The sequence below is a fragment of the Palaemon carinicauda genome, chromosome 5, assembly GCF_036898095.1.
Source record: "Palaemon carinicauda isolate YSFRI2023 chromosome 5, ASM3689809v2, whole genome shotgun sequence".
NCBI classification, from domain to species: domain Eukaryota; kingdom Metazoa; phylum Arthropoda; class Malacostraca; order Decapoda; family Palaemonidae; genus Palaemon; species Palaemon carinicauda.
Window position 1 is genome coordinate 124,305,515 of NC_090729.1, and position 17,500 is coordinate 124,323,014.

Genomic DNA, 17,500 nt, shown 5'->3' on the forward strand with positions numbered 1-17,500 from the left:
CTCACCAACATCAACTATTATTATTATTATTAATATCATTACTTGCTAAGCTACAACCCTAGTTGGAAAAGCAGGATGCTATAAGCCCAGGGGCTCCAATGGGGGAAATAGCCCAGTGAGGAAAAGAAAAAGGGAAAAATGAAATATTTTAAGATGAGTAACATCATTAAAATGAATATCTCCTATATAAACTTTAACAAAAAAAGAGGAAGAGAAATTAGATAGAATAGAATGCCCGAGTGTACCCTAACGCAAGAGAACTCTAACCCAAGACAGTGGAAGACATTGGTACAGAGGCTATGGAACTACCCAAGACTAAAGAACAATGGTTTGATTTTGGAGTGTCCTCCTAGAAGAGCTGCTTACCATAGCTAAAGAGTCTCTTCTACCCTTAGCAAGAGAAGAGTGGCCACTGAATAATTACAGTACAGTACCCCTTGGGTGAAGAAGAATTGTTTGGTAATCTCAGTGTTGTCAGGTGTATGAGGACAGAGGAGAATATGTAAAGAATAGGTCAGAATTCACCCCTATCCTTTTTGCTTCCTGATTATTAAGAGACTTCCTCTATCATACGTATATTCAACCATTTTTAGTTCCTCCTCTTGCTTGAGGGTACACTCGTGCGCGCTGTTCTATCTTATTTCTTCCTCTTGTTTGTTTTAAAGTTTTTAAAGCTTATATATAAAAAATCTAATTTAATGTCGTTATTTTATTTTGATCTTTACTTCTCTCGTGGCTTATTAATTTCATTATTTCCTTTCCTCGCTGGGCTATTTTTCCCTGTTGGAACCCTTGTTCTTATAGGATCCTACTTTTCTATCTTGGTTTATAGCTTGGCTTGTTATAATAATAATAATAATAATAATAATAATAATAATAATAATAATAATAATAATAACTGCATCCTCAATTCTTTCCCCATGACCAAATTCCAACTGATCCATTCTATCACCTACTCAAACGTCTTCATTTATTTCTATGAATATTTAATTTTTTACCATATCAATTCTTCTGACATAATATATAATACACAAACATTTCATTCGAACACCAACCTTTTACTTTCATTCATACGGTTTAATTTTACAAAGAAATTGGTTCAACAATGCCTTCGTATATTTCCACATTGGTTTTTAAATATAGTTTAAGTCTTACAAATCATTTGCACACATCCTTCAACATTAATAATAATTGGACCATCTTTCATGTGTTCATTTATCATGATAACAGCATATTTCCAAACATTAACTCTCATCATTTTTATCCAGCAAATATTTTCAAACTCTTTCTTCAATTTTTCTTCCTTGTTCAAAATCAGTAGCACGCCAACTTTAAGGTCCATCATTCCTGCAATCTCGTTCACAACTTATTTTCTTCATTATGAAACTTCCCAACTTTATCCATTGTTCTTTCCTATTGTACCACGGCTCTCATAAAGACGTTGAACTACCATGAAGAAAACTCGTAAATATTTCAGATCCACTTCCAAAGCACACCAGTTACTCACCTAACTATACTCAATTTATTTTAGTGAGACAGATTTGTACCGACTCGCAGGGGTGCCCTTTTAGCTTGGAAAAGTTTCCTGATCGCTGATTGGTTAGAATTATCTTGTTCAACCAATCAGCGATCAGGAAACTTTTCCTAGCTAAAAGGACACCCCCGCAAGTCGGTGCAAATCTGCCTCACTAAAAAAAAATGACTATAGAAATTCTAATCTAAGCTTTACATCCATACAAAACTTTTAAGGTCTATGTACTGTATGCCACTTACAACTTATTTTCTTTACTTTCAAATTTCTCACTTATATGCCACATAACAGATACTTCATCCACTCATCATCGCCTTGTCTAAACCTAAGAGTACATAGTTCTTGCACATCAGTCCTTCATTCCTTTTTGTTACTATACAAATAAAAAAAAACTCTCAACCCTCCCCTCTCTTACTTTACCTTCAATAGAGCAAAACAAATGCTTTACTCACTAAGTCTTTCGGATCCTTTCCCTCATCCAAACACCCTACAAACCCTAGTCAGCCACTAAAATACACTATCACCAGTGTATTAGAGTATTCCACTTGTAATCTCATAAACTCCGGGTGTCTTTCCATTTTTCAAGTTCAAATTTTTCAAAATACTCTATACCCAGACCCAGGTCTGGGTTTGAATTATATTTCTTTAAGAATCTACTTTTAGGAGAACAATTTTCCTTTTTTTTTATATTTTTGGCTACTCTATCCTATCCTGTAGATTGTCTTCTCTCTTATCATGTATAAATAATTTAATTTTTCTATCTTATTTCTCTTCCTCTTGTTTTGTTAAAGTTTTTTTTAACAGTTTTAGTTAGGAAATATCTATTTTAATGTTGTTTCTGTTCTTAAAATATTTAATTTTTCCTTGTTTCCTTTCCTCACAGGGCTATTTTCCTGGTTAGAGCCCCTGGGATTTTAGCATACTGCTTTTCCAACTAGGATTGTAGCTTAGCAAATAATAATAATAATAATAATAATAATAATTATGTTTTTCAACCCTAACCAGAAACAAAATGAAACTCCCTACAAAGAATTATCTTTCACTCTCATTCCTTTTCTACTTTAGGCCATAAGCACTTGATATCACAAGTTTGACTCCTACCTCACTCATTAAAAAAAAAATAACATTATGAATTTGAAGAATATCACTTGGCAATGTGGTTAGGGAGTCCCTTAAGCGCAAAAAGTGAAGAAGCTACACTATTAAGTCAAAGTTAAAAGAGTTTGAAAGGAAAACCTAAATTGTTAGGGGTAAAATCAATACTTAATGCGGTTATAACTTTGATAAACTCAAATGGCGACATTGAGGCCACGTGTAATGCTGAGAGAGAGAGAGAGAGAGAGAGAGAGAGAGAGAGAGAGAGAGAGAGAGAGAGAGAGTTTCCACCCCATTAACAACATTCATAAAGGTAATTAAAACCTCTCACAGAGTAAAACGATCACCGACAACGGTCGTGCGAAAACTGAATCATAGCTGGGAGAGAAAATGGAAAGGGGAGATTGGCAGAAGGTGGGGAGGGGGGAGTTGGTTAATCGGACGTGATAGAAAAAAATTAAAAAGAGGAGTTTGTTTTTATCAAGGTTTAATTGGATCTAAATTAGGTTGGAATGAGCTTGTTGCTTTAGATAAGAATGGGTAAGGCCCGATTCAGTTACACTTAAGTGGTCCTACTCGGGGTTCTTGCTAAAGAATGATATACTGGATATATATATATATATATATATATATATATATATATATATATATATATATATATATATATATATATATATATAATTCTTTTCCAGAAGCAGGGAAAGGAAAATAAGACGATGGATTGACGAACTATGAAAATTTGCTGCTATAGAATGGCATAGAAAGACGCGAGTGGAAAGACATGACTGAGGCCTTTGCCCAAATAACTGCGGATGATGATACAACTCTAATTTAACCATATGCCATTCTTCCTATGAAATGAGTGGAGCCAAAAGAGTTCGGTTTCCTGAATTTTGATATAGTCCTTATAATGGAACAGGTTGTTACAAACACATCCATCTTCTTGATCAAAGTAGATGTTGGTACCCATTTTCTTCTGGCCGGACCTCTAAGCGATAATCGGGGACCGATCGCACATGTATCAGGATTTTCTTCATACTAAAAATGACATTTATTGAAAACAAGATATATATATATATATATATATATATATATATATATATATATATATATATATATATTATATTATATATATATATATTATATTATATATATATATACATATATATATACACACATATACATTTTCCCTTTAAGACTTTTGCTGTTTAGGTAGGTTAACAATATATGATGTGCACGTTCCTGCTTTTAGCAATTTCCTTTTTTAAGCCAAATTCCTATCCTCAAAGGCAGCCCAACAGACATTCCAGGGGCATTTGTGCTGGCAGTGTTTTGCATTCCCGACTGCTCACCTACCTGAACACTGATCATAGATATTAAGTTATTGCTGTATTATAAACATATCATTTATCGATGGAATGAAGAATAGAAATAATGTCCATGTCTTCATGGACACAGGGAGCCATAGCTCACTCGAGACAGCCTTGGCCATAGTCCACTGGGTCAGAGCCTCAGAAAGATATACAGTAAAAAAAATCCCTAAATGTCCACGAATGTTAAAATTAGCATAAATTTTCAGAATCTTCGCCTTCGAGAAAAAAGGTGGCAGCAGAAGCTGACTTGGACACCTGATCTCGTAAACATTCATCCAAGGCTTATTTGTGTCGAGTCTAGGAAAATATACAGAGGAAAGGTATGTTTAGTCTGAAATGTAACTTCTCTAGTGTGTATGAGAGAGAGAGAGAGAGAGAGAGAGAGAGAGAGAGAGAGAGAGAGAGAGAGAGATGTTTCTCTTCAAGGGTGCTAATATCATCCTCCTTTTTTTCGACGTGGGATAAAAAGATTTTACAGTACTCATTCTTTTAAATGTAGTAATTAAATCTTATATTCTAATTATCATAAGATAAGATTTTGAAACACAGGAGTAAGTTTTCATATTTCTTCACTAACAATAAAAAATGAATTGTATCAAATCTATCTACCAAAAGCACCGATCTTCATCAACATGTTATTGGCAGGAAATAAAAGTTAAGACTAAATTTTTAGACTGAAAAATCAGACCTACTTCTGGCGTACGACAGTCTATCCTTTACGGGTACAAAAATACCAAATCTGCAGGTATATTTAATAATCATTATTATAATCATTATTAATTATAATTGTCATTAATGATAATAATCATTATTATTATCAATAACAATTATTGTTATTGATGACAACAATAATAATAATAATAATTATTATTATTATTATTATTATTATTATTATTATTATTGGTAATAATATCAATAACAATAATTATTATTATTTTCATTATTAATGTTATTATTATCAATAATAAAAATGATAATAATAATAACAATAATAATAATAATAATAATAATAATAATAATAATAATAATAATAATTATTATTATTATTATTATTATTATTATTATTATTACCATCATCATCATTATTATCATTAATATTAGCTTATGGAAGTCGACCTACAGGGATTTCTCCAGGCTAAGGAGGATCTGCCTTTCAATCCTTCCTCTAAAAAAGTAATTTTTCTATGTTACTACTGATGGAAACTGGGTAATAATCTGATTTAGGCTGATTCGTTTGTTACGTAATCATCCAACTCTTCTCTTCTCAGGTGCCATTCTTTCCATAGTGAGTGTTCTTGAGAAAATGCTATGCGAAGGCAACTCGTGATAATGACAAGAAAGGTGCAGCTTTCGAAATGTAGCCCCAAGGTACATTTCTATCGAAGTCAGCAAACTTTGTTTTGTTCAAGTTTAGTATTTGCAAACTATTTGCAATTATGATTAGTTATTAACTTGCATTAATATAGGTTCGTATATGACTGCACCTGTTGAAGTAGAAATTTTAAATGTTTCTCTTCCTGCCATCTTCGTAAAAACTTTCGTAAGGTAGAAATACTACCTAGTTTGAAACCTGGAACTTTAATAACAGTTAAAAAACACGAATATTTGCTAACTGATCTTGAAAAAGAAAACAATATCGGAATGATGTGAATCAGTTTTAATTCATGAGGTAAATAGATGGATTCCAGCTTTATAAAGACAATTTATACACCGAACTATTCACTCACTCTGTCATCTACATACTATAACAAACACTTGGATATCAAGCCCCCCCCCCCCCAAAAAAAAAAAAAAAACTTATTCTGTCTTTAAAATTAATTTCTTACACTATTCAAACCATTAACTCTCTACATTGCCTCCATCAATTATATCATTTAAACCCATTGAAAACCTACAGTATTAAATTTTAGCCAGTTAGAATAAATCATTATTTGATATAATTATTATTACTTATAAATTTTGACACTATTAGAGTTACAATCGCAAAAAAATAACACCAACACAATATACTACCACCAATTATGATAATAATAATGATGGCGAAGGCAATGATGATGATAGAAAGAATGCAGGCGCCTAGAAGCCTTAGTAGTAAGGAGAGAATGGACTTTTATGGTTGGATCGATGCAGTAATTGTACTGCTAGAAATGAAAAGTCACGGTATCAAGGTCATGGTATTGCATGTGCATGTCCAAGTGGTGATGACGAAGATTATGTGAAGGTACATGAAATACATAAAAAGCTCTAAAGCTTGTGGTGGCCGATGTGGTAACGTCCCTGACTGGTGAACGCCAGACTGGGGTTCGAGTCCCGCTCAAACTTGTTAATTTCTTTGGTCGCTGCAACCTCACCCTCCTTATGAGCTACGGATTGGGGGTTTAGGGGAGCCTATAGGTCTAACTGCTGAATCATCAGAAGTCATTGCCTGGCCATCCTTGGTCCTAGCTTGGGTGGAGAGGGGGCTTGGCCGCTGCTCATATACAATATGGTCAGTCTCTAGGGCATTGACCTGCTTAATAGGGCAATGTCACTGTCCCTTGCCTCTGCAAATCATGAGCGGCCTTTAAACATTTAAATGGATTCCGCACAAACAATTCGCCCTTGATTCAACAGCAAGAAATTAAGACAGTTATCTGCACATTAATTGTTATTTTTTATATAAAATAAGAAAAATGCCTTTCGCTATACAATGTGGCTTTATTCCTTTTGGAAGTTACAGCCTTTAAGTTTCTCAGCAAATTATTGGGTCTTTTTTATTGATCTTAGTAGGTATGTTAACATACCCTCTTAATGGTGGGTGCAAAGTCACGGTCGCACAATAGTAGAGGATGATACTCAGTCACGCTCCCACAATAGTGGAGGATAATGCTCAGTCACACTCCCACATTAGTAGAGGATAATACTCGGTCACGCTCCCACAATAGTAGAAGATAATACTCAGTCACACTCCCACATTAGTAGAGGATAATACTCAGTCACGCTCCCACAATAGTAGAGGATAATACTCAGTCACACTCCCACATTAGTAGAGGATAATACTCGGTCACGCTCCCACAATAGTAGAGGATGATACTCAGTCACGCTCCCACAATAGTGGAGGATAATGCTCAGTCACACTCCCACATTAGTAGAGGATAATACTCGGTCACGCTCCCACAATAGTAGAAGATAATACTCAGTCACACTCCCACATTAGTAGAGGATGATACTCAGTCACGCTCCCACAATAGTGGAGGATAATGCTCAGTCACACTCCCACATTAGTAGAGGATAATACTCGGTCACGCTCCCACAATAGTAGAAGATAATACTCAGTCACACTCCCACATTAGTAGAGGATAATACTCAGTCACGCTCCCACAATAGTAGAGGATAATACTCAGTCACACTCCCACATTAGTAGAGGATAATACTCGGTCACGCTCCCACAATAGTAGAGGATAATACTCAGTCACACTCCCACAATAGTGGCGGATAATGCTCAGTCAAGCTCCCACAATAGTAGAAGATAATACTCAATCACGCTCGCACAATAGTAGAGGATAATACTGTCACGCTCCCACAATAGTAGAGGATAATACTCAGTCACACTCCCACATTAGTAGAGGATAATACTCAGTCACGCTCCCACAATAGTAGAGGAAAATACTTAGTCACGCTCCCACAATAGTAGAGGATAATACTCAGTCACACTCCTGCATTAGAAGAAGATATTACTCCGTCACGGTCGCACAATAGTAGAGGATATTACTCAGTCAAGCTCCCACATTAGTAGAGGATATTACTCAGTCACGCTCCAACAATAGTAGAGGATAGTACTCCAGTCACGCTCACACATTAGTAGAAGATAGTATTCCAGTCACGCTCCCATAGTAGAAGAGGATATTACTCAGTCACGCTCCAACAAGAGTAGAGGATAGTACTCCAGTCACGCTCACATATTAGTAGAAGATAGTATTCCAGTCACGCTCCCACAGTAGTAGAGGATATTACTGTCAGGCTCCCACAATAGTGAAGGATAATACTCAGTCACGCTCACACATTAATAGAAGATAGTATCCAGTCACGCTCCCACAGTAGTAGAGGATAATACTCAGTCACGCTCACACATTAATAGAAGATAGTATCCAGTCATGCTCCCACATTAGTAGAGGATATTACTGTCACGCTCCCACAATAGTAGAGGATAATACTCAGTCACGCTCACACATTAATAGAAGATAGTATCCAGTCATGCTCCCACATTAGTAGAGGATATTACTGTCAGGCTCCCACAATAGTGAAGGATAATACTCAGTCACGCTCACACATTAATAGAAGATAGTATGCAGTCACGCTCCCACAGTAGTAGAGGATATTACTTAGTCACGCTCACACATTAATAAAAGATAGTATCCAGTCATGCTCCCACATTAGAAGAGGATATTACTGTCACGCTCCCACAATAGTAGAGGATAATACTCAGTCACGCTCACACATTAGTAGAAGATAGTATTCCAGTCACGCTCCCACATTAGTAGAGGATATTACTGTCACACTCTCACAATAGTAGAGGATAATACTCAGTCACGCTCACACATTAGTAGAAGATAGTATTCCAGTCACGCTCCCACATTAGTAGAGGATATTACTGTCACGCTCCCACAATAGTGGAAGATAATACTCAGTCACGCTCCCACAATAGTAAAGGATAATACTCAGCCATGCTCCCACACTAGTAGAAGATAATACTCAGTCACGCTCCCATATTAGTAGAGGATATTACTGTCACGCTCCCACAATAGTTGAGGATAATACTCAGTCACGCTCCCACAATAGTAGAGGATGATACTCAGTCATGCTCTCACATTAGTAGAGGATATTATTCAGTCACGCTCCCACAATGGTAGAGGATAGTACTCCAGTCACGCTCACACATTAGTAGAGGATATTACTCAGTCACGCTCCCACATTAGTAGAGGATATTACTCAGTCATGCTCCTACAATAGTAGAGGATAATACTCAGTCACGCTCCCACAATAATAGAGGATAATACTCAGTCACGCTCCCACATTAGTAGAGGATATTACTGTCACGCTCCCACATTAGTAGAGGATATTACTTAGTCATGCTCCCACAATAGTAGAGGATAATACTCAGTCACGCTCCCACAATAATAGAGGATAATACTCAGTCACGCTCCCACATTAGTAGAGGATATTACTGTCACGCTCCCACAATAGTAGACGATAATACTCAGTCACGCTCCCACAATAGTAGAGGATAATACTAAGTCACGCTCCCACATTAGTAGAGAATATTACTCAGTTACGCTCCCACAACAGTAGAGAATAGTACTCCAGTCACGCTCACACATTAGTAGAGGATATTGCTCTCACGCCCCCACAATAGTAGAGGATATTACTCAGTCACGCTCCCACAATAGTAGAAGATAATACTCAGTCACGCTCCCCCATTAGTAGAGGATATTACTTAGTCGCGCTCCCACAATTGTAGAAGATAATATTAAGTTACGCTCCCACAATAGTAGAGGATAATACTCAGTCACGCTCCCACAATAGTAGAGGATAACACTCAATCACGCTCCCACACTAGTAGAGGATTATATTCAGTTACGCTCCCACAATAGTAGAGGATAATACTCAGTCACGCTCCCACAATAGTAGAGGATAATATTCAGTTACGCTCCCACAATAGTAGAGGATAATACTCAGTCACGCTCCCACAATAGTAGAGGATAACACTCAATCACGCTCCCACACTAGTAGAGGATTATATTCAGTTACGCTCCCACAATAGTAGAGGATAATACTCAGTCACGCTCCCACAATAGTAGAGGATAATATTCAGTTACGCTCCCACAATAGTAGAGGATAATACTCAGTCACGCTCCCACAATAGTAGAAGATAATACTCAGTCACACTCCCACATTAGTAGAGGATATTGCTTAGTCGCGCTCCCACAATTGTAGAAGATAGTACTCCAGTCACGCTCCCACAATTGTAGAAGATAATATTCAGTTACGCTCTCACAATAGTAGAGGATAATACTCAGTCATGCTCCCACAATAGTAGAGGATAACATTCAATCACGCTCCCACAATAGTAGAGGATTATATTCAGTTACGCTCCAACAATAGTAGAGGATAATACTCAGTCACGCTCCCACAATAGTAGAGGATAATATTCAGTTACGCTCCCACAATAGTAGAGGATAATACTCAGTCACGCTCCCACCATACTAGAGGATAATACTCGGTCACGCTCCCACAATAGTAGAGGATAATATTCAGTTACGCTCCCACAATAGTAGAAGATAATACTCAGTCATGCTCTCACCATACTAGAGGATAATACTCGGTTACGCTCCCACACTAGTAGAGGATAGAAATCCAGTCACACTCCCACATTAGTATAGGATATTACTCAATCACGCTCCCACAATAGTAGAGGATAATACTCAAGTCATGTTCCCACCATACTAGAGGATAATACTCGGTCACGCTCCCACACTAGTAGAGGATAGAAATCCAGTCACACTCCCACATTAGTAGAGGATATTACTCAGTCACGCTCCCACAATAGTAGAGGATAATACTCAGTCACGCTCCCACATTTGTAGAGGATATTACTCAGTCACGCTCCCACAATAGTAGAGGATAGAACTCCAGTCACGCTCCCGCATTAGTAGAGGATATTACTCAGTCACGCTCTCATAATAGTAGAGGATTGCACCATCCAAAAAGTTTCTTTCATTGGGCATACATTATTGCATTTTAGAATCTTTCAATCATCTCCGAATTAGGAATTCCACTTATCTCAAGTTTCTCAAATACAGTAATCATATAAATAGTTTCGTTTTGTCATTTATTGCCGATACCTTTCTAACAACAGTAATCAAGGTAAGAAAATTAAATAAGAACATCTATACAGCAAAATTCTGGAATGTCTTTCAGAAATATTCCTTATTATTATTCGTGGGTTGAAATAGGTTCCCAACTGCATAGCAAAACAGACAACCTTTAAATGAAGGCAGGATAAAGGTTAGAATAGAACATTAATTGACAAGTCACTATAACCATTATCCACTATTTTAACACTGAATGTTTTCATATTGACTTCTCTATAAACCCACTTTTTTTTTTTTTTAAAAAGCCATCGGTTTGGATATTCCCATCCGGCGTGTAAATGAAACCACCTTTTCATGTGCAACAGAAAAAAAAAAAAAATCAGCAAGCAATTTCCCTAATCTCTCCCTTTCAGTAATAGCTGGCATCTCTTTGAACGTCGCCTGAAAACTTTTATTAATCCGGCGGTCGCAGCATACAGGTAGTTTACGGATATTCTCTTGCAATGGCACAAACAAGAAGAGCATATGGATTTTACCCTAGATTCATATGAGATTATAGGGTTGATGCAACCGCTAACTTCGTTAATTTGTAGGTCGTTTATCTGGTATGTGATGTAATGTTTAAGATAATAAAAAACAATATTTACAAATGAAGATAAGATGAAATTTATCAAAGTAAAATTTCAAGTGCATTGTTAATATCTAGGCTGTATATTTACACGTACGCATCGACTTCCAAAATAAAAAGAATTTCTTTAAAGTATTTCATTATTACTTCCACCAACGAAGTTATAAGGAGGTTGTTTTCACCCCTGTTTACGTTTTTGTGTGCTTGTTTGTTTGTGAGCAGTTTCCTGGACTCAATTTTAATAGTAAAGTACTGAAACTTACTGGGATTTTAATTAGAACTGTCTACCAAAAACTAAATGGTTCCTTAATGCAAAAATTTCTTAGAAAACGAAACGTAGAAGAAAAATTGGAACGAAAATAAGCTGATGACTTGAATATATGAATAAAATCTATGGATATAAACCCCCCCACACACAATATACATATATATATATATATATATATATATATATATATATATATATATATATATATATATATATACATAAACTTAAAAACTTACATCCTTATACATACATACGTAAAACTCATAAACACATACATACACATATTCATATACACATACATACATATATACATACATAAAGTATATATACTCACGTTCATATAATTATATATACACACACACTTAAATTCATTCATCCCTTCATACATACACACTTAAATACACATATAAAGCTAAACATCAGTAGGAAATATGAATATATTTTATGTGAAACCTTACAAGCTTCGTCCCTTTTTTTCAAGACCTCATCTAGGTTGTTTTCATTCTTCCAAGACATTTATTGCATCTGAGCATCATGTGTTCCTGTAAATTTTTGGGCATACACACAGAATAAATTTATATATCAATTAGGAATTACTAAACAAACAAAAACCATCATTCATCCCAGGACCACCTGATTCATCCTATAGCAGCTGAGTCATGGATGAAACTCCGGTGCATTATGGCTCCTACAACATTAGTTGGTTCACACATCTACACATAAATCTAATCAAAAGGACGTTAAATCCTTCAGATCAAAGGAAAATGTGCTGCTTCTCCCTTCATCTTAGAATGAATTACACTGGGAACGATTTGGGCTCCTCGTAAAATACTGCATCAGTTTCTTTAACTGCTATTTTTAGTTACACAAGGGTAGTCCAATTCCCCAAATCAAATTATATCTACGTACTAGACACTGATTTGTACTGCAATACATAGTATTGCTTTCTTATCCTTTCTTCAAAAAAAATTAAAAAAAATTGAAAAAGTAGCAATTACACGGGATTTTTTACTCTCTCTCTCTCTCTCTCTCTCTCTCTCTCTCTCTCTCTCTCTCTCTCTCTCTCTCTCTCTCTCTCTCTCTCTCTCTCCTAACCTACACATCTGAGCTTGTCACCGTGATAGATTTTCTGTCTGGCCCCGTCCATCCGTCACTCCATTTCCTGATCCTCATCTGTCAAGGTTTCCATGTGAAGAGACAGGTAATCATTTACTCATTAACCTTGAGACAGGCTCATGGGGACTTCATTGTCCTGTTTCTTTTCACTTAAGGCAGCACACTCGCACTTTTTATAAACATACATATCGGATGGATAAAGACTAATTAAATAACCTACTAACGACAACAGAAACTCTTAACATAATCTGTGATTTCCTTAAAATTGCATCGCCCTTATATCAAAAAGAGCAAGTGACTGGCTATATATATATATATATATATATATATATATATATATATATATATATATATATATATTTCTTCCTGTCACGCTAAGCGGCATTGCCAAACATATGACTACTTGGTCTCTCCCGTCTTTCAGGTATGGGGGAGAGTGGTCATACCCTAGTGAGAGGGAGCGCCCCGAAAGCTACTGTACACTCGGTAACCAACACTGCAGTGTTGTAATTAGGAAAGGGGGATTGTGTGGGGAGAGTTGTGTGTGTGTGCACAATCTACCTAAATATTTAGCAGTCATTTTAGACGGGTCGCATCCATGTGTGTGTATATATATAATTATATATATCTCTCTCTATATATATATATGTATATATATATATATATATACATTTATATATATATATATATATATATATATATATATATATATATATATATATATATATATATGAATGCCTACCTTAAACAAAGTTGGTGGATAGATAGAAATATGATTTAACAGGGAGATAAATAAACAATATATTTCCCTGGTCAATTTACCATCGAGACACGCTTACCATTACAAGCTTTCAACCTGAATGGGAAATAAATAAGAAAGCTCTCGCTTTTCCCCCTCGTAGCGGGTGTCTTTCCAGTTCCCAGCAAGTATTTTTGAAAATTTCTAGCATCGATGGTTACCCATCCACATACTGACAAGACCCAACGTTGCTGAAATCGCTAATATGATGACCATCAGTACAGTGAAGACGTTAATTTCGTATCACTGTCCTATCTCTTCCTGTTAACATATTCAGTATATAATAATTAAATCACTTGTCTGTGTCTGTGTTAGCGTCTGTTGGAAAACAAGTGTGGGAATGCAACAGTTAGGCATTAACCGAAAATTGAGTGACTGCAACTATCTTAATTTGGACAGAGCAAGAGTATAAATACAACCCGTTCCAATCAAGAACGGCACAAAAATGGAAATATAATAAGACAAGCATATACAGGCATAAACTGGTTATCAGTGCAAGGCGAGAGCGATAACGTTAATATGCAAAAAGAAAAAAGAAAATACCGTTAAAGTGTAGGAGCGTGTGAGATACACGTGCGGTACATATCCTCCTTGAGACAAGCATTTAGATGGAAAATAATATACCATAATTATTGTTTAGTAGGATTTACAATCGCACAAATACCATAATAAACAAACATTCCCAGAAACGGTTCATTAGCCGCGAGGTCAACAAGACACTGGGTTTTATTTCGTTGCTCGTTATTTTTACTTATGTTTTTATTGCATGATTGCTGTTGATGTGCGACAGATATTTTATGATAATAAGATGCAATGTCATGAGGTATTACAACGCATTTATAGAGATAATCATAAGAAAATCTACATAAGATATTACCATGAAAAACTGCTATAACATAAAGGTTATATCTAAAAGAGTACGATTAATTTGTATTAAGAAAGTGAGCGAAATAAATGTCTTCAGCTGAACAATATACTCAAAATATTAAGAGAAAGTAATTTCTATGATAACGTTTTCGTAAATATTCGAGCAAATTGAGAAACATAAAATCGTCCACTATCTCATGTGTTCCATATAACAATTACATGCAACTAAAAACAAGGACGGAATTAAACCTGAAAAATCCCGATTCGAAAACTACAGTGCTTATCAAATTAAAAGGACCACGTTTGCTATTGCTTTGCGCATCAACGGGTGAAAAAATTGTCCATACTTCTAAAGTTTTACAAATGTGTTGAAAGAGAGACCCTTTGTAAAGGAACTTACATCTAAAGCCCCATAGTGTTGTAAATTACATACTTCTTGATATTAATGCCAACTTGTTTTCAGTAAAGTTCAGTTAAGATTTGAAAGGGTAAGAAGGAATTTCTTACTACGAGTTCAGTAATGTTCATTGCACCTAAAGCCATGTTTGTCATTAATATAATTATATATATATATATATATATATATATATACATATATACACAGTATATATATGAAGAGGCAAAGCCTAATGAATGTGAATTAGGAATCCTGGTGAAAAAAAGGGAGGGGGGGGGGAGACCTGACTGATTGCAATAATTTCAGAGACATAACATGAAAGTCAATTGTTATGAGAATATATAGTATGCTTATTCTAAAGAGATTGGAGAGTAAGATTGATGAAAAGCTGAGAGATGAACAAGCAGGATTTAGAAAAGGTAGAAGTTGCACTGACCAGATTTTCATTTTGACACATGTACAGCAATGCGTAGAATATAGAAATTCACTTTTGATGGCATTTGTTGAATATGAAAAAGCCTTTTATAGTGTGCAGCGGTCAATCTTATGTAGATTCCTGCGTTATTATTGAATTCCTCTTGGATATGTAAATTTGATTAACTTTGTTCATGAGTTACTGTTAATGGAGTCTTATCAAATGAATTTCCAGTGAACAGCAGAGTACTCCAAGGGAATGTGTTGTCACCTATGTCGTTTATCCTCCTCATGGATTTTGTAATGCGTAGAACAGTCAGAGATGGTGGAGAAGGATTGGACTGGATTGGTGATAGGAATTTAGCAGACCAAGAGTATGCAGATGACGCTGTCCTTGTTAGCAGAACACCACAGGATTTGCAATGCTTGCTTACCAAAATGCATGAAATATCACACGGAGTTCAGCTGAAGATAAATAGAAGAAAGACAGAGATGGTGAGAATGGAGTATGCAATGGAAAATGAAATCTCATTGGAAGGAGAAAGGATTAATGAGGAAGAATCATTTAAGTGTTGGGAAAAATGATCTCCATTACAGGGTCTTTACAATTGGAGTTTATTAAAAGATTGAGAAAAGCAATTCAGACAAGGGCTAGGTTAAGTAAAATTTGGAAATCAAATCGCCTGAAATTACATATAAAAATCAGATTTTATATAAGTTTAGTGAGATCGGTGCTACTCTATGACAATGAAACATTCTCCAATAGATATAGTGGATTTAAGAACAAAGCCCTCAGAAGGATATTGGGAGATAATTAGCAGGACAGGATTAGAAATGAAACTATAATAGAGATTACTCAATGCCATATGAGGATGAGATCATGATTAGAGGTAAATGGAGATGGTTTGGGCATGCTCTTCGCACTCTCCAAGAGAGAATAGTTCACCAAACATTTAGCTGGCCTCCACAAGGCACTAGAAGAGTTGGAAGACCCAGACCTACATGGCTGAGGACTATGAAGCGCAAAGTAGAAGATGATGAATGGCGAAGTATTGAATTAAAAGCTCAAGATAGAGACGACGGGCGAACTCTACCCGAGGCCCTTTGCGTCAATAAGCTTAAGAAGAGATGATGATGATGAATTTAACACTGCCAGGAACACATGCAAATAAAGGCACACTAACTTTACAAAATAAAACTCTTACTTTATTCAGATAAGAAAAAATATCTTGTTCTCTTTTGGGACAAATAATCTATAAAGTTGAAATACTCCTGTTTACATTAGAGATCATTCTCGAATATACATCTTTTACAGTAATCGCTCAAATATTTCCTTAAGTTCTAAAATAAACAATAATATCTAAAGGACATGATGCAATGCTTCTTAAATATACAACAATATCTTAAATAAATGATGCATACATATATACTGTACATACATATTTTTCGACCAAGGAACAACAACGAGAAACAATTGACCAAGTCAACATTTAGTCATAAACTCAACACCCCCCCACAAAAAAACAAAAATACATTAGCAGGAGGAATAAGGATGTTTATATCATGAAAAAAAAATTCCAAAATTTCAATAACCCATCAGCCTACTAAACTTATACTTGTATTAGTTATATGAAAATGCTTTATTCAAATAGAATTTTAGAACGAATTAAATTTAACTATTCAAGATAAATAGAAGGGAATAGAAAGAAATACACCATACAAAAGTAAACTTGCATCCCCGCCCCCCCCCCCTCTCTCTCTCTCTCTCTCTCTCTCTCTCTCTCACCCGCGTGCTTCATTCAGACCAAGGAGAGTATCACCTGGAGGAAGAGCGTGGAAAAACTTACAGCTGGTGGAAACACAATGGAGAGCGCTGATTTTTTCCCCCCCACCCCCTACCCCCACCCCAACCCCAAACCCGCGCCAAGACACACACACGTGACGTCATAACTCCAAGACGTCACAAGCTCAAAATGGCTCCAAGAACGTAAACACGAGGCGCGAGTCCCGGATCGAATCCAACAACGGTGGTTTCTTTAAAAAAAAAAGATCCATTAGGCCGGACGGATCTCCTCCAGGCGGAAAGGAAGAAGTCAACCCCACCCCCCACTCCCCACCATATTGACTCCCGACCACTTAGCCAGGGATGAGAAGTATAACG

The 17,500-nt window shown here is 36.0% G+C and overlaps 1 protein-coding gene across 7 annotated transcripts in view; it reads left to right on the top strand.

Moving 5' to 3' along the window:
- The window catches only part of LOC137641467 (uncharacterized), a 267,521-nt gene that overhangs the window by 83,109 nt on the left and 166,912 nt on the right, over positions 1–17,500 (top strand). The window contains exon 1 of one of the 7 annotated variants that reach the window (XM_068374051.1): positions 4,205–4,319. The exons of the other annotated variants lie outside the window; for them this stretch is intronic. The gene's annotated coding sequence lies outside the window, so the exon portion shown is untranslated. Of the gene's footprint in view, positions 1–4,204; positions 4,320–17,500 lie in introns of those variants that run through there. 7 annotated transcript variants of the gene reach the window in all.